Below are 11,229 nucleotides of genomic sequence, written 5' to 3' on the forward strand. Positions count from 1 at the left end.
GGTTGTTAGGATCCTAGGTCACTTTATACCACTTGTGTAGAATGGAAGAAAGAATTTAAAGTCAGTTGGAGAAAATCTCCCATGTAGAGGTTGTGACCCTGTGCCCTACTCATTCTGGAGAAAAAATCCATCTCTGTGTTGGTGTCTGCCTCCTATTCCATGCGTGGGATTTGTCTAAATTATTTGCGCTGGTCTTCCCACCATGTTTAGAGTGTTCTGAGGGAGTGTGTCCAGTCTCCTGGTCTTGCTTGAGGTTTTCTTCTTTGATTTATAGTCCTTCCTATTTTCCTTAATGATTTGATTTATTTGTCAGAGAGAGAGCGCGCATGTGCACACACACAAGCAGGGAGAGGGAGAGGTGGGCTCCCTGCTGAGCAAGGAGCCCGATGTGGGACTCTATCCCAGGACCCTGGGGTCATGACCTGAGGCAAAGGTAGCCGCTTAAATGACAAAGGCACCCAGGCGTCCCTACAGTCCTTCCTATTTAAAGCCTCCAATGCCCATTTCCCTTTGGGTCTGTTGAAAAAACCCAACCTCCCTCCCCGCACTTCTCCGTCAGCTGTAGGCACGGTCTTTGAACAACTCTCTAAGCAAGGCTTGATGACTTCCATTCTCCAAGGGCCTTGTTGCGTTTGTTTGTCTCTATTTTTCCATCTTCAGCTCTATCTCAGGGTTTAGGTGAATTCAGGGAATGATGATTGCTGGATGGGAAATTTAGCCAACTGGCTTTTAGGGAATTGCTTGTTCAATTGGTGTTTGGTCTACTGGTTTGTCTGGGTATTGGCCTGATTGTGTATCTCTTAGCTCTTCAACTCTTTTTTTTTTTTTTAAAGATTTTATTTATTTATTTGACAGAGAGAGATCACAAGTAGGCAGAGAAGCAGGCAGAGAGAGTGAGAGGGAAGCAGGCTCCCTGCTCGGCAGGGAGCCCGATGCGGGACTCGATCCCAGGACCCTGAGATCATGACCTGAGCCGAAGGCAGCGGCTTAAACCACTGAGCCACCCAGGCGCCCAGCTCTTCAACTCTTGATCTTTCTCCTTTGGAAGGAAAGAAAGAAGAAAAGAAAGGACGAAGAACCAAAAGAAAAGAGGGAAGAAAGGAAGGAAAGAAGTAGGGAGAAAGGAAGGACCATCATCCCTGAGGTAAAACTAATTAACTGACTTAGCTGAGCTAGACATAAAAAGGTGTCATATGGACGTAGACCATTCCTGACACATCAAACATTTTGGCGTTTGTTCTCAGGAGAACCTTTTCTCCCAGTTCATTCTTCCTTTCTCCTTTGCTTTGCCACTGTCCATATCCAACCGCCAGACCAAAATGTGCTTCTGAACATTCTGAGTCTCTGAGAAAAACTGGGTGGACGTATCTACTTAGAGTTTTTCCTTCAGCACACGCCAAGAAATCAAGGGTCTGCAAAATGCTTCCCAAACAATTAGAATGGGAAGGGCTCAGTGATGACGACGATGGTGGTGGTGGTGTCAACATCAAATGATATTAAACAACTCTGTATAGACCGCCAGTCATGAACCAGACTGTATGCTCAGCCCTGTGGGTCCAGAATTGTGTTAGAACAACTACTATTTATTTTTAGATGTATTATTTGACAGAGAACATGGTGTCACTTTAAGGTGACTTGATACTTTTGTATTGCAATACAGTTGACATTGTACTGTTAGCTAACACTTCTATCATGTTACATAATTCTTATTTCCTTTTTTTTAAAGATTTTATTTATTTATTTATTTATTTGACAGACTGAGATCACAAGTAGGCAGAGAGGCAGGCAGAGAGAGAGGAAGGGAAGCAGGCTCCCTGCTGAGTTGAGAGCCTGATGTGGGGCTTGATCCCAGGACCCTGAGACTATGACCTGAGCCAAAGGCAGAGGCTTAACCCACTAAGCCACCCAGGCACCCCCATAATTCTTATTTCTTCTTGTGTTCAGAACAATTAAGATCTAGTCTCTCAGCAAGTTTAATGTTTCTGATACCATTGTGGACTGTAATCACCATACTGTGTATTAGGTCTCTGGGATTTATTTATCCTTCAGGTACACTATGTGCCTTCAAAAACACCTCTCCCATTTCCCCGCCCCAGCCCTTGGTAATCACAACTTCACTCTGTTTTTACAGGTTTGTTTTTGTTTTTGTTTTTAGATGCCACATAGAGGGGTACCATTCAGGGGCACCTGGGTGGCTCAGTCGGTTAGGGTTCTAACTCTTGATTTCAGCTCAGGCCATGATCTTAGGGTTCTGAGATGAAGCCCTGCATTGGGCTCCAAGCTCAGTGTGGAATCTGCTTGAGATTTTTTCTCTCCCTCTCTCTCTTTCTGTCTCTAAATAAGTAAATAAAGTCTTAAAAATAGAGCTACCATACAGTATTTGTCTTTGTCTGTCTGACTTATCTTAGCACGATGTCCTCAAGATCTTCCTTGTTGTTGTAAATGGCAGACTTTCCCTGGCTGAATCATAGTCCATTGTAGCTCTCTACTACATCTTTATTCACTCATCCATTGATGGACACTTGGCTGGTTTCCTTGGCTCTTGTGAACAATACTGCCACAACCATGGGAGTACATGTCTGTCTGGTCTTTCACTGAGTACTTAGTACTGGAAGGACAGTTTTACAAACTGTACCTGGATTAAGTCACTTGATTTCCCAAGCATGCCAGCAGGAGCCACTATGATCATCCCCCCAGAGCATGAGGCCAAGAGCAGCCCAGTAGCTGCGCACAGCTAGCAAGTAGGAGAGCAGTTTTGCAAAACCAGAGCCAGTCTCCTGAGCACCGCCCTGTCCTGCCCCTTCTCTGCTCCTCCAGGGCCTGCGTTCTACCCTGGGGTGGCAGTTTGGGTGGCCAGGCTGAGTGGTGAGGAGTGTGAGGAGCCACAGTGAAGGGGGACTGTCTAAATCCTTCTCTCAGAATCACCATGTCTAAGCACGATCTTGCAACATCACTAGACTGAATCGTGTCTCCCCAGATTCCACTTGCTTAGCCTCCACCCAGGATGGTACCAGCCAGACAGCCGAGCCATGAAGGAGGGGCTTGTGGTCTCTGCGGGACCATCGGTTTGTCTCCATTAGGCTTCACGGGTCTTCCTGGAAAACTCCAGCAAAAGGTCATGAGGGTGGAGCCCTTATGAATGGGATTAGTGCTCTTAGAAAAGAGAGCCCAGAGATCTACCTAGCCCCTTTGACCCTGTGAGAATACAAGGAGAAGTCTGTGCCTCTGAAGATGGCCCTGACTTGACCATACCTGCCCCCTGATCTTGGACATCCGGTTTCCAGAACTGGGAGAAGTAGATTTCTGTTGTTTCTAAGTCACCAAGTCTGTGGTATTTTGTTACAAGAGCTCAAATGGACTAAGACACCCTGCTAAGCAGTTTGTACTTCTTATTTATAGTACTGAGATAACGACTAATTATTATTATTATTATTTTTGAAGATTTTATTTGTTTGAGAGAGAGAGTGAGAGAGCACAAGCAGGGGGGAGGGTCAGAGGGAGAGGGAGAAGCAGGTTCCCCCTGAGCAGGGTGCCTCTGCAGGGCTCAGTCCCAGGACCCTGGGATCATGACCTGAGCCGAAGGCAGACACTTAACCAACCGAGTCCCGCAGGCACCCCGGTAGTGACTACTTAGTGTGCACGTAGTGATTGAGGATGTCTGCCATCCCAGCTAGACCGCAGCCCTCCTAAGCACAGCACCCTTCTCTGGTGATGCACTGCCATCTCTCTCTCTCTCATGCCTGGCCCAGTGCCTGCCAGAGAGTAGATACTGAATAAATACGTAGTGAATGGATGTTGAAGACGAGGCTCAGTTATTTCAAAACCTCTTGATTTTCAAACCCTCTGGGAAGAGTTGGGAAGGAATTTAAACAACCTTCCTCAAAGAAGGACAGGTTGTGGAAAGCCGTGCAGACAAGCCACTGAGATCATGGGTTTGGAGAGTTTTGCTTTCCACCTGGGAATTCTGAGGGGATGGGTGCTTTCCCCTAAGCTGGTCATGTTTGAGACCACTCAGTCCCACTGGAAGCCCACTGTCATCTCTTCCTCCACTCTGGCCCTGATGGTAAGCTCTCGAGGCTCAGGCAGCTGTTAATTTAAGGTAGCAATTAAGTGCAAACAAATTGCTCTTTAAGTACCATAAAAGAGTCAACAGGAGAGCTTTCCTCTGCCAAACGGAATGAATCCCCAAAGCTGGACGAATGCTCCGAGCTTGACCCAAAGAGAGTGGATCTCAGAATCAACTGTGAGCCTACCCACAGCCCTTGGAAGTGATGAAGAAGGCCGTGAACTCAAAGGGTCTGTGGGGTACCTCGCCTGTGTTTCTTGTCCCTGAAGCTCTTGGAAGTCTCCTGCGGTCCCAGTGGTGCCATCAAATCTGTGAAACAGGAAGATTCACCCGAGTCCATTTAAACATCAAAGTGGCTTTACTCAGCAATTCAGGAGACAGGCAGCATCCCCTCTAGCAAGTAGAAAGGAACTCTGCTGAGCTGTGGGAAAGGAAAGGTTTTTAAAGGTGGAAAGGGAGTGGAAAAAGGAAATGATTACCAAAGAATGCCTTGTCTTAGAGGAGGTCACCTTCTTATGGGGAACAGAAGGAGTCAAATGGGTGAATCATCTCTTTAGTGCTGACCTTCTAATTCCATGGTGACTGGTTAAAGTTTGCATTCCTGGGGGGTTGAAATGGTGGTTAGTTTAGGTGTTCGATCTTGGTTTGCTGATGTTGGGGTTTAGTACAAGTGACCCCCTTTGGGGCATGCTGTCTCTTTTTAAACACAGTGTACAAGCCTTTCACCTTCTTGGTTAAGTTTATTCCTAAATATTTTATTCTTTTTCATGTTATTGTAAGTGGAATTGTTTCTGAATTTCTTTTTCAGGTTGTTCATTGGTAGTGCAAGGGAATGCAAGTGATTTTTGAATGTTGATTGTGTATCCTACAACTTGGATGAATTAATTAAGTCTAATATGTTAATTGTGTGTGTGTGCATGTGTACTGGAATCTTTAGGGCATTCTACGTATAAGAATGCAAGCAGGAGTGATTTTTCTTCTTCCTTTCCAGTCTGGATGCCGTTTATTTCTTTTTCCTGCCTAATAGGTCTGGCTAGAATTTTCCGATTCTGTGGTGAGTAGAAGTGGTAAAAGTGGGGATCTTTGCCTTGTTTCTGATCTTAAGGAAAAGGCATTTTCTCTTTCATCACTGAGTATCATGTTCATCATCACTTTTTCAAAGATGGCCTTTATCGGGGCGCCTGGATGGCTCAGTGGGTTGGGCCGCTGCTCGGCTCAGGTCATGATCTTAGGGGTCCTGGGATCAAGTCGCACATTGGGCTCTCTGCTCGGCAGGGAGCCTGCTTCCCTCTCTCTCTCTCTGCCTGCCTCTCTGCCTACTTGTGATCTCTCTCTCTCTCTCTCTCGCTGTCAAATAAATAAATAAATAAATAAACAAATAAATAAATAAAATCTTAAAAAAAAAAAGATGGCCTTTATCCTGGTGAGGTAACCAGTGGACTTTGTATTGCTATGACTGTCTCTAATGTGGGGTTGGATGTAGAGACTTATAGCTGGTGCTGTTTGAATATTTTGTTTTCATTGGCATAAAAAAATTCCTAGAGAGTGGGGCATGTCCAGTCATGGTATGTGAGGTGATTTGAGAGGGTGCATTCTAGCAGCATTTAAAGAACACCAAGTCCCCCTCTTCCATGGGCAGGATTTTATTTCTCACACAAAGTTCTTTTCCAGTTCCTCTGATGATTTGATAGCATCGAGGGCGTCTCAGTCTGGGCTACTGCATCTTTAACACTTTTCTAACACTAAGTGATTTTTTATTTTTTTTCACTTTTTAAAAAATTTCTTTTCAGCGTAACAGTATTCATTGTTTTTGAACCACACCCTGTGCTCTATGCAATATGTGCCCTCCCTATTACCTACCACCTGGTTCCCCAACCTCCCACCCCCCGCCCATTCAAAACCCTCAGGTTGTTTTTCAGAGTCCATAGTCTCTCATGGTTCATCTCCCCTTCCAATTTCCCCTCAACTCCCTTCTCCTCTCCATCTCCCCATGTCCTCCATGTTATTTGTTATGCTCCACAAATAAGTGAAACCATATGATACTTGACTATGATGATGATGAGTATGAGTGATGAGAGTATGATACATACTCTCTCTGCTTAACTTATTTCACTCAGCATAATCTCTTCCAGTCATGTCCATGTTGCTACAAAAGTTGGGTATTCATCCTTTCTGATGGAGGCATAATACTCCAACGTGTATATGGACCACATCTTCCTTATCCATTCATCCGTTGAAGGGCATCTTGGTTCTTTCCACAGTTTGGCGACCGTGGCCATTGCTGCTATAGACATTGGGGTACAGATGGCTCTTCTTTTCACTACATCTGTATCTTTGGGGTAAATACCTAGTAGTGCAATTGCAGGGTCATAGGGAAGTTCTATTTTTAATTTCTTGAGGAATCTCCACACTGTCCTCCAAAGTGGCTGCACCAAGATGCATTCCCACCAACAGTGTAAGAGGGTTCCCCTTTCTCCACAACCTCTCCAACACATGTTGTTTCCTGTCTTGCTAATTTTGGTCATTCTAACTGGTGTCAGGTGGTATCTCAATGTGGTTTTAATTTGAATCTCCCTGATAGCTAGTGATGATGAGCATTTTTTCATGTGTCTGATAGCCATTTGTATGTCTTCATTGGAGAAGTGTCTGTTCATATCTTCTGCCCATTTTTTGGATATGATTATCTGTTTTGTGTGTGTTGAGTTTGAGGAGTTCTTTATAGATCCTGGATATCAACCTTTTGTCTATACCGTCATTTGCAATGAGGGAGCAGATTTCGGTTTCAGTGCCTTTAGCAAACAACAGTATGCCTTGACAGTTTAAGGGTGTTATATTATTTGTATTTTTTTGCCTTCTCTTTCTGGCAAGTGATACAGATTTCCAATTACTTAGAGCTATGAAAGAATTATAGATTAGAGGGAGAACGTTGTATTTTAAAAATACATGTATTCAAGTAATATCCAAGAGAGTTGACCTTTAAAAGGTCATGTCAGTGCGTCAGTTTGATTAAGGACTACCTTTCTGGGGCGCCTGGGTGGCTCAGTGGGTTAAAGCCTCTGCCTTTGGCTCAGGTCGTGATCCCAGGGTCCTGGGATCGAGTCCCGTATCGGGCTCTCTGCTCAGCAGGGAGCCTGCTTCCCTTCCTCTCTCTCTCTGCCTGCCTGTCTCCCTACTTGTGATCTCTGTCAAATAAATAAATAAAATCTTAAAAAAAAAAAAAAGGACTACCTTTCTGGTACCCACAGAGGAGTTGGAGGCAGGTTCTCTTCTTACCAAGCAGATGGGCTTTGTGCAGTGACTGCGGATGTGTAAGGTGTAGATTAAATATACATGAACTTTAACGATACCCCAAGTTCCCTAAACCCAGTGAGGAAGAAGATCCCTATCAATGAGGGGAGTAGAGAGCTATAATTTTCTGATCTTCAGACTGACCATTTTAACTTTTTGAGACCCCAAGGAAGCTTGAGATTTCTCTGTGTCCAGTCAGTGAAGATCAGACTTTGTATCAGTGGGCCTCAGTGTGAGAGAACACTGTGTAGTAGTGGAAAGAACTGGGTGGGCATCCCAGTGTTTCTGGCTGCCCTGGAGTACTGGCCATCAGAGTGTACCTAACCTTAATTAATGGTGACTATGGTTACCAGAGTGGGGCTGGCCGGGCTTAGAAAAAGAGGAATCTTCGGGGCACCTGGGTGGCTCAGTTGGTTAAGAGACTGCTTTCAGCTCAGGTCATGGTCCTGGAGTCTCTGGCTGCAGTCCCTCATCGGGCTCCCTGCTCAGTGGGAAGTCTGCTTCTCCCTCTGACCTGCCTCCCTCTCATGCTCTCTTTCTCAAATAAATAATAAAAATAAAAATCTTTAAAAAAAAAAAGCAATCCTGAACATTACATAATTCTGAGAGTCAAGCACCCGCTTACATCTCAACACACAACTGTATCTCCCCTCGAGCATCATACCATTAAAATAACTTGCATAGTCAGTTTTAGATTTAAGGAAGACCTTTAAGCTTCAACTGTGTCAGCAACTATCTGGTGACAAGTGAAAAAAACCACTTGAGAGAAAGAAGTATTAGTGTGGAGGCTCCTAGCCTCACCCCCAAAGGGATTGCCCAGGACCCCTGTACGGAGCTAGTCAGCAATAGTACCAGTGGGTGTAGCACAGAGTCACAGAAGTGTCCCCGAGTGAGGTGGAAGCAGTATGAGGCCAGGCCATCTGTTCCTCTAAGATGGATGCGTCAGTCCATCTTCTCTTGGTGCTGCTGAGACTCGATTCACCCAAGTCCTGCAGCTCCAAGTGGCTGATTGTCACGTGTCCTTTGAATGTTACGTGGCTGGTGACAGGGAGAGAAAGTGCTGTTTGTGTGGAGTTAGAGGATCCTAACCCATATGATGAGGATTTTGCACTGAAACCCTATTTAATGAACTTTTTGGCTGTAAACATTCATCTTGAGAACTTGAGTCATGTGAACGTGCAACTGAAAAAAGGTCCCTTGATAGTAAAATCAGGGATTCCATGTGCAAAGCTGAGGCTGATCTGGGGACTGCAGGGTCAGTGTTGAGGTGACCCCTGGCTTATGGCGGGCCTCTAGAGGGAGCAGCTGGGATTAACATGTCCCCATGGAGAAGCTCTTGGAAGGAGCAGCTGGATCCCGGGCCAATGGAGGGAGTCCGTTGTGCCGTCCAGCGTGTCCTTTAAGGAATTGCTCATGTGTCCTAGTCCCTCTCTTCCAGAAAACAAATAATGAACTCAGTAGAAGGAATGATGAATATGTAATGATGGAGAATAGCTCTGTGATTCTGGCAGACTGAAGAAGGTAATCAGTTCCGCTAGGGTGGAAATTGATTCATCTGGCTTTCTTCGGTTCTAGATAATTTTCTATTTGTAATATAGAGGTTGCGTTAAACAACCTTCAAGGCATTCCTGTCCTCCACTCTGCCTACTCCAACCCTGCCCTCCTCTCTTCTTTGTCTTCCTCTGACTTCCACAGGTATTTACTGAGTACCTGCTTTGTGTCATCTCTTGTGCTGGGGCAAAGGATGAACCCTGCAGGTAGCCACTAGCCTCTTGGATCTCACAGCCCTGGGGGAAAGGGCTTATAGATACAAGTTAGTAGTCCTACGACTCGTTGCCAGTGTTTATTGAACAAGTTCTGCATCCCACCTGCTATTCCAAATGCTTCCCATGAATGAACTCACTTAGCCCTCACAAGAACAGTACGACAAAGGGGTTCTTAGTATTATTGTACAGATGAGGAAACCAAAGTGCAGAGAGGTTAGGGAACTTGCCTGGTGTCACACAGCTGGTAAACGGAGAATCGGGAATTGGCATCCAGCAGTCTGGTTCTTGAACCCACATTCTTCCACACGTGGCATATACAGCATGAGAAGGAGTGTAAGAGAAGAAATGCAAGGGTGCCGGGGGCTCCTGGAAGAGAGGCACTGGGTGTTGTAATGGAGGTGACGTTGGTGTGTTTGGAGGAGAGGAAGCCAGATGCTGTGAGTAAACGATACAGTATCTTATGGAAGGAGAAAAATTCTGTACAGGATGTGTAGCTCCCAGGTTCTCATGAAGGCACCCAGCTGCCAATGATACTGTCCGAGCAGAGACTGGATCCCCTCAGGTCATCAAGGAAACTTCCTTTGGTCCTCACCATGGACAACCTGATCCCTCTTCACATGTTGGGAGAAGCTGACCCTTTGGCTGCCTGCCCACCCAGGATGGCTCCCTGGCGACACCTAGCACATTCTTCTGTGTTGACAGGGGGTGAGGTGAACCAAAGGGCAGTTTCCCAGGACTGTCATCGCCCGAGAGGACCAAGCCTCATGCCTGCGTGGAGATTCTTCTTGTAGCCCCTAATCCAGTCTTCCTGCATGCTGGGGAGGTTGGGAGGGGGTTCTGGAGAAGATGAGCAGGAATTTGTAAGTGCCAGTAGTTGTGAGGAAGGGAAGAGAGAGTGGGGACATGTAGGGGAACTGCATGTCGTGCAGGAATGAGGGAAGATGCCAGAAGCAAGAGGCATGGCTGCAGGGACGGAGCATCAGAGACCACAGTGTACGGGGTCATGCACAGATGCTCCTGAGTTTGGGCTGTGTCCAATGAGCAACAGAACATCTAGATACTTCTGGAAAGGCCTTGTGTAACTCTTCCCACTCAGATTACTAAACATTTCCTACACACCAGTGACTGCACGAACTGCATGCTTTGACTTCTTTGTTCCTCACAGTAACCGATAGTATGGTCTCTGTCGTTCACCCCATTTCACAGAGGGGGAAACTGAGGAACAGCGAGATGAAGTTTGCTCCACTCATCTAGCAAGTGATGGAGCTGGGTTTGAACCTGGGGATTCTGCCTCCAGAGTCTGCACGTTTGCCTCATGTGCTGTGTGTCTGAAGTGGTCAGGGCGTGCCAGGCCGTTGGCAGCTCAGAGCCCCTGACTTCTAATGGGCAGATTTCTGCCTGCTTGTCCAGGTCTCCCTCACCTTCATGTCGACCGGGTGAACAACTGAAAATTCCACCCCTGCAATATGGTTTCAGAGCGTGTATGACTGAGCCGAGATGGAGTTTCATCTTGCATGCCGCACGAACTCACAGAGGTGTCTCAGAGATTCTCCTGCTTCTGTTGGTGACATAGTGTGTGGGGCTTATTTCCACTGACAGGCAGTTTTATCATTATTTTTAAAGCAGGGACTGGTCTCGAATAGTTCAGGCAGTGTCCATGGCAGAGAGAAGAAAGCTTATAGAATAAAATGTCAGTGCAGGAAAGGAGCTAAACATCAGTTAGTCCTACGCAAGGGTGGTAAACGCGGGGGTGAGAAGTGGGTGGGAGCTCTTTTTGAGGACACACCTGTGGACTTCGTGAGGGTGGGGCTGTCAGCTGTCCCTCCAAGCCTCCAGGTCCCTGAGAAATAGGTCACCAAGACGTGTGCTATGGGCTCTTGCTCCGGAGCGGAATCCTTCATTTAATCTGATTCTCACAACCTAAGGTAGGGCGTCTTTTCCCCATTTAAGTAAACAGAAAGGAAAGCTCAGAGCAGTGACATGACTGGCCCAGGGTCCCTCAGATACTGACTCCAAGAGTTGGCATTCTAAATCAAACCAAATTCTCTTTTACCATCTTAGCTGTCAAAGAGACAAAAGGAGTTGCCACCTATGAGGGTTCAGAAAATG

General features: G+C 46.1%; 2 protein-coding genes across 2 annotated transcripts in view; both read right to left on the minus strand.

Annotated features, from left to right (window-relative positions):
• LOC123933383 overlaps positions 1-11,229 on the minus strand; it is a 348,492-nt gene that overhangs the window by 171,547 nt on the left and 165,716 nt on the right. The gene's annotated exons all lie outside the window — the stretch shown is intronic.
• Positions 1-11,229, minus strand: part of LOC123933379 — a 120,669-nt gene that overhangs the window by 95,194 nt on the left and 14,246 nt on the right. The gene's annotated exons all lie outside the window — the stretch shown is intronic.

This window comes from Meles meles, chromosome 21 (assembly GCF_922984935.1).
Source record: "Meles meles chromosome 21, mMelMel3.1 paternal haplotype, whole genome shotgun sequence".
NCBI lineage: Eukaryota > Metazoa > Chordata > Mammalia > Carnivora > Mustelidae > Meles > Meles meles.